Source organism: Paralichthys olivaceus, chromosome 13 (genome assembly GCF_024713975.1).
Source record: "Paralichthys olivaceus isolate ysfri-2021 chromosome 13, ASM2471397v2, whole genome shotgun sequence".
NCBI classification, from domain to species: Eukaryota; Metazoa; Chordata; class Actinopteri; order Pleuronectiformes; family Paralichthyidae; genus Paralichthys; species Paralichthys olivaceus.
In genome coordinates, this window is record NC_091105.1 from 11,932,982 (window position 1) to 11,942,583 (window position 9,602).

At 41.5% G+C, this 9,602-nt stretch overlaps 1 long non-coding RNA gene across 1 annotated transcript; it reads right to left on the reverse strand.

The window, feature by feature from the left end:
* Positions 1-3,776: 3,776 nt before the first annotated feature.
* LOC109633370 (uncharacterized) lies at positions 3,777-9,300 on the reverse strand. The gene is made up of 3 exons (XR_002202991.2): positions 9,103-9,300; positions 6,035-6,123; positions 3,777-5,664 (listed from the first exon to the last, which is right to left on the reverse strand). It is a non-coding gene; the product is annotated as an uncharacterized lncRNA (long non-coding RNA).
* Between the last annotated feature and the right edge of the window lie 302 nt (positions 9,301-9,602).

Below are 9,602 nucleotides of genomic sequence, written 5' to 3' on the forward strand. Positions count from 1 at the left end.
GAGGGAGGGATGAAGGCGGGGGAGAAACTGGTAGGGAGACGAGGAACCGATTGGTGAGGGAGGGCTGGCAGAGTGACAGCCAGTGTACAATAACATTAGTCTTCCGCTTTGGCCCAAGTGAGCACTCCTTCTGGACACATCTCTGCCTCGACGTTTCTTCTTATTCTTTTTTTTTTCCTCCCTCTTCTCTTTTTCTTGCATGGAGCTCCCTCCAATGGAAACACATTCCTGTCATGCCTCACTGCGGTTCCCTGTTTAGATTTCTCATTACAAACAGCATTACACGCATGGGCTGGAGCTGGCCGGAGCACAAACCAGGGAGAGGCCGGGGGACTTCAGTCCTCCACAGCCTCCAGGAGAGAGATGAAGGAGCTAGTGGGTCTATCACAACCTCAAATCATATATATTAACTTTTTTTTTTTTTTTTTAACATCCATTAGTTCTGCGGGAAAAGAGCAAAAAAGAACATGAGCTGAAATAGTAGTCCATCATCAGGAGAAAATGGTTTTAGCAAAGTGAACCTGCTGTGAACTCCAAACACTCCTTAGCCGCCTTCTGTTGTTGCAAAACTTCAAATGAAACCTAACAGAAACCTTGGGAAATTTCAACATTTTTTCCTTTGATATTAAACTGTCACGAGAGCTGCCAGTCCATCTTTTGATTTTGAAATTTCGCTGTTATGTTGGGATATGACGAACCCCCAATTTCCATCCCTGCGATTTATGATTATGACGTGGAGCTGCCTCACAGGACACCAGAACTTTATGGAAAGCAGACCTCCATCTCTCTCTTTCTCCCCGCAGCCTCTCATCTCCGTCCAAGTGCAGCACCAGAGGAGTGGAGCTGCCACGACTCCCCCCCTCTGTCTGCGTATCGTTGACTGACACCTGACTGTGTCCATTAGTGTAAAGAACCTGGGTTTCAACACACGCTACCACAGCTAAAATAATGCCGTTTGTGACAATAACCACTCCAGACCTGCTCACTGTCACTAATCACATGTTTTTTGATGTTTCTGATGTGAAGATTTTCCTCATGTGGCGACCCATCAAATAAGCCTTGACCTAAACTTGTGACTCAAAGAAGGCGCCACGTAATACAGAAGCGAAATGTCCTGTTTTAGTTAGTTTAACACCTGTATCGCTTCTTAAAACACACACACACTGAGAATCTCTCATGTCACAAGGTAAATAAGCTTTCTGATTTTTTACCACTTTATAGAGAAAACAGTCCAAGGCGGTCATGATGTGTTACCCATCTTCCCGTGCCAGAGGGAGCCTCACGGACAATCTGTTCCGAATTTCTCCAAATCCATGGAATCACACTCTGTGCTGCAGCCAAGATATAAGTGATAACAGTGGACGAGGTCTTTTGAAGATATGATGTGGACATTCTTCCATCTTTATGGAGGCATTTATATACAGCGATATTTATGTTGTCTTTCAACGTCAGGTATTAACGACAGGAGTTTTATTTATGGAGCTGTCAAAGATGTGCTGAGATGACTGACTCTGCAATCAAGGGTTAATCTCTCAAAGAGTTGTGCAACTCAATCCACAATAAACAGCATATTTAAACTGTGTCGTATGTGGTTATCTGTGCTACACAACTAAACTCCAGAAATAAAGCCAAAACATCCCAGATATGAACGCTGCCATCTTGGACATTTGGAGCCTGAGTCTGTATGGAAGTGATCGGGTAGCGAGGTCCTGCTGATGAACGTGCTTGACCAATCGTGAGTCAGTCTCTGTTAATCGTGACATTTCACCCCATTCAAATAACTAAAACTTGAAGATACAGTATGATAAGAGCTAAAATGACAAAAACCAAATGTATTGGACGTGTACTTTGAATAAATGTTCCACGTCTCATCCACTAACATGGAGGAGGCTGGAGCCTGCACTGCACCCAGCCACCAGGGGGCGATTGAGATGTTATGGCTTCACTTCAGCTGATCCCTCATGTGGACCATCTTAAGAAACCGTCTATGACCGTGACTGACGCTAGAAATGTTTTTTAAAGCAATAGATTTTACATGATTCCAAAATAAAACTGTTAATAACACTTCAAATACAACTAACCAAGTCAGGAGTTTTTAACTTATATGAAAATATTAATATCATCCTCACAGTACATAGAGAAGAGGGAAGCTGCTCTCCACCCTCTCTCCAAAGGTAAAATCCACCCCCCAGCACCTCAACCCCAGCAGGCTGAACAAATAAGCTGTGACATGTTAATTAATGAACTGAAGTGATGCTGTTTCCTGTCTTTGTGCTAAGCTAAGCTAAACAGCCAATGTTAGATTCTCGCTGAACATACAGACGTGGGATCGGTATTGATTTCCTCTCCTAACTCTGCATTAGAAAGCAAATAAACTTAATTCCCAAAATAGCAGACTTAAACTGAGAACTCTGCGTGGCACAAAAGCACATAATACATGTAAACTCTTGAGTAATATTTGAGGTTTATTTTCACTTTGCTAATAAAGTGGCTTGGGAGGAAATTCCCCTGAAGAATGTGAGCTTGTCCAACTCTGTGTCCAGAAGCCAGAGCAGGAATGAGAGAAAGTGGAGGCCACCTGTTTCCCACTCACTTCTACTACGGTCTTGGCATAATGCAGGCTTGTTCATGGCAGATTAACACCAGGCCATATGAGGTGGCAGTGCCAGCTGAACTTCAAAATGCAAGGGGAGCTGCCATTAAACCGCAGTGTACCACAATTTGCGGCATCCTATGTATTTAAATCACATGATCCCCTCGTGTGGACGGTGATTTCCCACGTTGTCAAAAAGAAAACGTTCTATCGCGACCCGGCGTGGGCACACATTCCCGTCTGGTCGGGTAACACATTCTTACATTCATTAGTGGTGCGTTATGTTCAGTCTACTGCGGGCCTACAGTGCTGTTCTGTTAAAACTGTGATGTAGCACCACAGATCTGTCAAAGTGCTGTTTCACAGTCTGGCCTTCGCCCACAACATGAAATTGTGTAGTTCATTATGAATGATGTGAATTAAACAGTGACTCTCCGGGGGAAATATCGAGAGCCGCGCCGACTGCTAAAACTTTTCATATATCGTAGAGAAAGGTTTTCTTCAAACGCGCTCCCTCAGGACACCACAGCGGTTTCACACAGCGAAGATAAACAGCTTTTACTAAACTGAGGCATAATTTAAACACACGCGGCCGCCTTGATTTCACTCCTCGAAAAACAGGCCTGTAATGAACTCCATTCATCAGACCGGTCCCTCATTTGACGTTTAACATTACATGAGCTCATATACTGTTAATTAATATTGAAAGACTTCATTTGACTAAAGAAAAGGTTTAACTTTCAAGTTTTCTTCAGCTTTCAACCACTTCTTGTGGCCTTCGTGAGATTTGGTTGAAGTATGGAGAACAAGTGAATTAACAGTTTGTCAGATTAACACTTTTACAAAATTACTGATAACATAAAACTAATTTGTCTTGATTTCTCAATTAAAATGTCTGAACACAAATTGACCTGTATCACATATTTTGCTGACTTGTGTAGCCTACTTACATTGTCCAAAAAGTTTCCAACAATGTACAAGAAATTCACATCACAAGATTTGCTCTACCCCGTGGCTTTTCCTGTCTCAGTTTTTCCTTCATCATTTCCCACGTTAGTTATAGCACAGTTATCCAGTTGGCTTGTCGGCTGATTTTTCCTTCTACCTCTTGTATTGGTGACTTGTAACAGATCACGATTACTCATTGCCATCCTCTATGTAATGCAAAAAAAAGTTTACTACATGATTTGCATCTGAACCAAGTCAGATAGATTTTTAATGGCAGTGGTGATGAAGATCACAGCTCCCATGATTCCATCTGCTCCACAACGTCAAAACTGGGTCTTTTGTTTTTGGTTATTTCAAAAACATAATTCAAATCAACGTCTTGAACAAAATATGTCGTCCAGTATTAATTTCAAGTTTTGGCAGTAAACTCAACATGGGACGGCCCAAACCAGACATCAGACATCATCCTCTTCTCTTTTCAACTTTTCAGTGTATTTGAGTGATGACGTTATTTGGAAATTGCACAGATGAGCAAACATGGCAGCAGCAGCATTAATGGAGCTTGGAGCTTTGCTTTTCTCACTGTCTCCGACCTGCTACTCAGTTGCACCAACACGTGCCTCATGTGTGCACACGCAGATGTTTCCCTCAGGGATTAGCCGCTGATATAGTGTGCAGTGTGAAGGACAATCGACTCCCTTGCAGGCACATGCCTCGGGGACCTTTTCAGGGGCCCTTGTTTTATTCTCCCAATATATAGTGATAATGAGAGAGTCCTTAAACCCTCCTTAAAAACTATTTTCCTGAGGGGATGCTCTCTCAGGCTGCATTCCTCATGTCGTGGTATCTTGCATCTTAAATCTCCTGCGATATGTTAACATATAGAAACGGACCGTGGAATGAGAGACTTGTCAGGTGTTGAATGTATATTTGTTGAATGATTATTTGTTTGAAGGATTATATACTTGTTACTTAGTGGTTTGAGGTAGACTGAATATTTCTTCAAGAACAATTTTCCTTTCAGGAGTGAGCTTATTATCTGGTGTTTCATTCAGGCCATTATTATTGGCTTCCAGCATTTCCCTTATGAGTATGTCTCTAGTTAATACATAGCATTTGCCATGCCATATAGATTATAATAAAAACCCTAGTGGTTCATGGTCGCAAGCCACAAATGGCAAGGTTTTAGAAGAACTAAGCTGGAACTTGAAATGGTCTCTTGGCACGGGCTCGGAGAAGAAATCACAACTCTTACGAGCCCTCGGGGTGTCATTTCGTCCCACGGTGCATTCAGGCAACACTTACAAACACGTCCTGTCCAACTAGCTGGAGAGTGGCAGACTTGCTTTATAGGCTCTGGACTGGACGGTGTGAGGGAGGTAGGCACGTAAAAGTGCTTGGTCGCAGGAATCAAAGGGAGGAGGCGGCATCCCAGGGAAGCAGGAGCCCCACTGATGGGACTCTCACAGACAGGAGAGGCCAAGTTTGCCGGTCCCCGTCGTCTCAGTGGAGAGGCCACTTCCCAAGGCCACTGTGGTTCCTCAGTATCACCTATCAGCCGGGTCAATCAGTGGCTGAGATAAAGCAGTTCCTCAGGACGGATGGTCTTTGAACACAGCAGGGGGAGAACTCCCCCAGGTCTCTTATCTCATTAAACTTGAAGAGGTATATCAATCCTTGAAAGGCTAAGATAACAATATGGATGACACCAGCCTGGGGGACTGACGGTAATATTAACGCTATCTATGTTGGGTCATCAGGGTTTTATCTCACGAGATGAGAGGAAAACATGTCGAACTCTTCCTCTGCTCTTGATAAATAATACATATTCCATTTGTAAATATGCAAATCTTTGAGCTGCTTACTCGACAAATCAAGCTTTATTTTTTGAAATGCAGTTTTGGACACATTCTCCTCATAAAGTATGTGATTTAATGTTTAATGACAGGCACACAGGCCATCAAAGCAGGAAATCTTGGCTTCGCAGACGACACAGGCCACAAAGAATCTGACGTCTGTCCTCTCTTCTTCTGGGTTGCAGTTCTTTAGTAACAACACACAAAACAGTCTCCTCCATTTGCTGCCTGCAGCACTGCACTGTCCTACACCTCGAGCATGGTTAACTGCACATGGAAAGAAAAACACCACGTTGTGCTGCCGAATGCCAGATTCATACAAATCTTGACATGCACACAGAGAAGAAGGTGGAAAATTTACTTTATGAGCTATTTTTGCCGCTTGTTATCTTCAACTTTGGTGGGCAAAGATTGAAATAGCATGAGTCCTACACAAAAATGAAATGGAATCATAAAAAGCAGCTTATCAAAGGAAATACTATTATATAATTTGTTCAACTAAAACAGAAGAAAATGATGAAAACCCAAATGAATTGCTTTGTGGCAGGAACATAATTCCAGTGCAGAGGAAACAAGAGGTGCAGAAATCTGCCCAGTTGATTAAAATGAGGTGACGAGTATGAGCTTTCATTCTTACCTGTCAGGTACAGGCGTGTCAACTGTAATTGGCTGGGGGCTGAAGAGGAGGATGATGAGGAAGATGAGTAGATGTAACCCTCTGGGTCCCTTCAACAAAAGGAAACAAAGAGCTGCTTTAAAGAACCGGGTGAGCAAACTACTGAAACCAACCAAGTTTATTCATCTGTTCAATTTCTATACCGGAAAATGGGGAGACCAGTTCTTTAAATGTCCTTGTGCACTTGACCAATAAATGTAATCCTGTTTGCCCTCTGCATGTAAATCTTAAAGGTTCAGTGTGTAGAATTTAGTGACATCTAGTGGTGAAGTTGCATGTTGTAGCTGAATACCCCTCACCTCACCCTCCCCTTCCAAACATGAAAGAGAACCTGTAGAAGCCTTCAGTTGCCATAAAAACATGGCGGGCTCCGTAGAGAGGACCCACTCCTCATGTAAATATAAAGACTTTAAATTTAAAGGTCCATTCTAGTGAAAAGAAAACAACAATTTGTACAATTTAGATGAAACACATTGATAAAAACATCACTAGGATTATTTCATATTCAATTTCTGCCAATACATCCTTTCTATCTTACACTCTGAACCTTTAAAGCATCCAAAAAGCATTAGGGTACTCAGAGAGCACAGACCTCCGCCCAGGCTGAGGCCACTTTATCACAATATTGCTTTTACATTTGTTGATCAGATACATCTTCTTACTTGACCCACACCCTGCTGGTAAATTGAAAAGAAGATTTGTTTTTGCATAATCCTGCAAACAAACATACATGTCAACAATTCTCAAATACAGGTGATCGTGAGGTTTTTGCTTTGGTTTCACATTTCAACAAAATGAACGAAAAAACAACAAAACAAGAATTTCTTGATGTGCTAAGAACCACACCAGTCAAGTAAAGTCAGACTTTGATACATCTTGGATTGGATTAGTATGGAGCTATTGTCAGAAGTGAAACTGTGCAGTCATGGGGAAAATTTTCTGGTGTTTTAAATACATCTTAGGATCCAAAAACATCTTTGGGTTTTCCTCATCATCAATCATACTGTATGACTTGATCTGAGTAGTTGGGTCTATGGAGTAGTTGGAACTCAGACACAGATCATCACAGGGTTTTTCTTTACTTCAGCTCAGCAAGACTGTCAATAAAGGTGTGTGTGTGGTAACCGCGGCAGCCAAATCAAAAGGGGGATGTATTGACCTGTAGGAGTAACATGAGTTGACATGTATTGATTAGAAGCCACAGACAGTTGAGTTTCTACAGCTGGTCTGTGTTAACTGGGGAAACGTTGGCTTTGCTCGGTCAGGATGACCCCGGCTGCCAGGTGGACTTCATGCCTCCACTTCAGCAATTTAACTCCATTATCATGAGTTTCATCTGCTGCTCTGAGAATTCTCCTTTTAGTCCTGTTTTTATTCTTGAAAAACTCAAGTCTAAACTGTGCACATATTACTACTAGTCAGGGGATGATAACCTGCAGGTTTTTACGACCTGAACATCCTGTCATAACATTACAGAGTCAGAAAGAAGCAGCTGGAGACATCACGGTTCTCCAGAGTAAACTTGAAATACTTACCTGGATGTGCGTTGTTAAAGACGAGGACGCCGCTAAAACACGGTCAGGAAGTGCAAGTCTGTGTCACAGTGGGACGTTTTAAGAAGGATAGTGAGGAGCTTGTTCTCTGTGGAAAATGCTTTTGAAACTAAAGCTCAACCAGACACAAGAACAGTTTCTTCCCACAGGCCGTCACTCTGTCGAACACCTCAAATCAGTCGGACAGTGTCAATAACCCTCTCACGCTAAACATACGCCGCACATGCATGTCTGAAGTCATCACATTCGTCAATATGTATCCTGCACACTGTAAATTACACAACAATATCACATATCTATGTAGAAATCTTTACATGTCCCTCCCCTGTCTGCGTAATAATACAGTATTTATTATCTTTTTCATTGCAGTACTTCTGTGTACAACTTGTACAGTTTACAACACACATAACCTATTGACTTGTGTACATAGTCTCATGGTGTATACTTCTATAGTGTTGTTTATTAGTGTTTCCATTATACTGCATATTCTACTTTCTTTTCATGTTATTGTACAGAACAGTCCAAACAATCATACTTCAAATATTTTTGTATCATTCTTGAGCTTATTTGTTCAGTTTTTTAGTCTATTTCGAGTAGCAAATGTAGAGTCACATCTTTTGTATGTGTACAAACACTTAAAAACAAAGCTGATTCTGGTTTTCCTGTAGACGACTGATGCTCGTCGTCCCAGAGCTTCAGAACAGAATCTTAACCTAGATCAAATTTACTTTTCTAGTTTTAACAACCACTCAAAGACTTTGTGGCTGTTGCCCAAAAACACTTAAACAAGAGAACTGGAGGTGCTGGGAATCAAACCACTGACATGTTTGTTGCTCTCCGACTTTGGCTCATGGAGGCTGGCAATTTATCACCTGCAGGCCAGAGAGTAGCAGCACAGTAGTTTGGTGACTCAGTTTCAAGGCTCTGGTGACATTTGACGAGTGATAATCAGTTGAACTGTGATTACAATAATAACTCTTATTATTATAGAGCAGTTTTCAACACAAAGTACAAAGTGCTACACAACAGCAAAACAAACTGATGGTCCCATGATGTTGTCGCACTAATAGACATCCTAGTTTAAAGGTCACAAGAAACAACATAAAAATAACATAACACAAAGAACATAATTCATAATTTTACATTTCAACCTTCACCAAGAAAGTTATTTTCCCCACGTCTGTTGGTTTGTTTGTTGGCAGGATGACACAAAAACAACTGAACCGATTTCCACCAAACTTGATGGAAGGAACTGTGGACCTGGGAAGTAGCCATTACATTTTAGTGCAGATGTGGATTAAGGCGTGGATCCAGGAATTTTCTCTCCTTCTTTAACTGTGCTTTACGACCTCTTTCTTTTTTCTTCAGAACTAGACAAACATGTGTAGGATTGTTTGGCCTCAGAGGAGGTGCGCACTAAATGTTTGCAGGACCCAAATGCAGAAGACAGACCGAGGATTGATTAAATAAACTTACTGGACGGCATGTAGATAAACTGCAAATCCAAAACTCCAGGCGTAGACTGATGATGGTGAAACATGAACAGAAGACTGGACAAAGACAAAGGGAAACACATACACCAGGGAGGCAGGGATAACTGAAGACAGGTGAAACACATTGGGACCGACAGGTGCAGACGATCAAACAGGACAAAGACAGGAGGTAAATGCAGAGAGACACAGAAGGAAAGGAGTTTCAAAATAAAAGAGGAAATGTAAAATTTGTATTTTTGTATCTGTGACTTTTAATTGTTTCCTCTTGTTTGACTTTATTTCTATCTTGTAAAGCACCTTGTAACTTTTGAGAGGTGCTATGTAAATAAAGTTTATTATTACAATTACTATTATTCACTCAAGTTTGTCATGTGCACAACAAAACATATAAATGTTTGGGGGTTTTTCTGTTGAGTTAAGGCATTTGACTGCTTTGACTGTGGATCTCTGGTTTATAAATCAGAAGTGTAGGCTACAGTGAGA